The following is a 1,538-nucleotide window of genomic DNA, read 5'->3' as shown; positions in this document are numbered from 1 at the left end:
GAGACGCAGCGGGCGTGGCCCGGGACGAACAGCTCCTCGGACGAGCTCAGGACGTGCCACGGGAGCACCACGACCAACACGTTGCGCAGCGCGAGCTGCAGCGCCGTCTGCGGCGCCAGGACCAGGACCTCCTCTCCCAGGCGCAGGTGCAGGTCGGTGCCGGGCTCCAGGATCACCAGGAACTCGTGCGAGCCGGCGCTCTGCCGCAGCGGGCGTGGCCCGGGACGAACAGCTCCTCGGACGAGCTCAGGACGTGCCACGGGAGCACCACGACCAACACGTTGCGCAGCGCGAGCTGCAGCGCCGTCTGCGGCGCCAGGACCAGGACCTCCTCTCCCAGGCGCAGGTGCAGGTCGGTGCCGGGCTCCAGGATCACCAGGAACTCGTGCGAGCCGGCGCTCTGCCGCTCCTGGGGAGAGAGAGGACAGCTCTGAGTTAGGCCCCAGCCCGCCGAGGGGACCCGGGGCAGCTGCGGGAGGGAGCCGCCAGCCCCTTCGACCTCCCCAGCGAACACCGAACACTGCGGGGGGCCGCCCCCACCTTGCCGCCCTGCACGCACCCATCCTGAACGACGGCTCCCGGGCCTCCCCGGCGGCCCAGAGCCCGTCTGCAACGCCCCTCTCCCATCGCCCTCCGAGGACTCGGGGACTCACCGGTGCGCCTTGGGAGGCCAGTGCGGGATCCGGGCGTGGAGCTCCTTGCGCCGCAGCTGGTCCAGCACCTGTGCAGAGAGACAGCGTGAGAACTGAATGCGCCTCGCGGGCACAGCCTTCTTGCGTTTTCGGGGTGTGCGTGACCTGGGAGCGCCCGGAGCCAGCACAGACCGGGGTCAAGGGTGCGGCCCCAGGCGCTCCGGGAGAGCACCTGCTCCTTTCCGGATCGGACGTGCCCCCGGTCCCCCGGCAGATGACTCGAGGCCAAAGCGGGGAAAGCAGCTTACCTCTCCCGGGATCCTGCTCCACTGGCCGACGTTTCGACGGATTCCACGGGGCGGTGGCCGACCTGAACGACACGAAAGACCCAGTCAGTCTTGCACACGAGCACCGGCGTCCACTTTTCACGTGTCTGCACCCGCACGTCCGCGTCCCGCCCGCGCCCTCGCCCGGAGCCCAAGGCCGAAGAACCGTGCCACCCGCCTTCACGTGAGAGCTTCTGCCAACGCGTCCCAACCCCCACCTCTCCTGGAGTCCTCCGCGTCCCCGTCTGCGGGGACTTCCCTGAGCTGGCGAGAGGGAGAAAACCAGGGGCGGCGCCCACGGTGGCCCCTTCACGGGGCTGGTCCGCACGCAAAGGAAGGAAGGAAGGGAGGACCTCTCCTTGGGTCCCTCCGACCACACAGAGAAGGAGGTGGACAGGCCCGGAACGCCACACCTGTGTCCGCGCGGGCCACGGACGCGTGGAGGCTCAGGGGGAGAATGACAGCGGAGGAGATGGCGAGAGCAGCGGCCTTGCTCTCGGAGCGGGTGAGGGCGCCCTGCGATCGCCTCCTGGCACCTGCGGACGGGCCGGTCGAATATCGGGAAGGGCGCGGGGGCACT

Source organism: Pteropus alecto, unplaced genomic scaffold (genome assembly GCF_000325575.1).
Source record: "Pteropus alecto unplaced genomic scaffold, ASM32557v1 scaffold35, whole genome shotgun sequence".
In the NCBI taxonomy this organism is placed as follows: Eukaryota; Metazoa; Chordata; class Mammalia; order Chiroptera; family Pteropodidae; genus Pteropus; species Pteropus alecto.
This window is presented reverse-complemented; position numbering follows the sequence as displayed.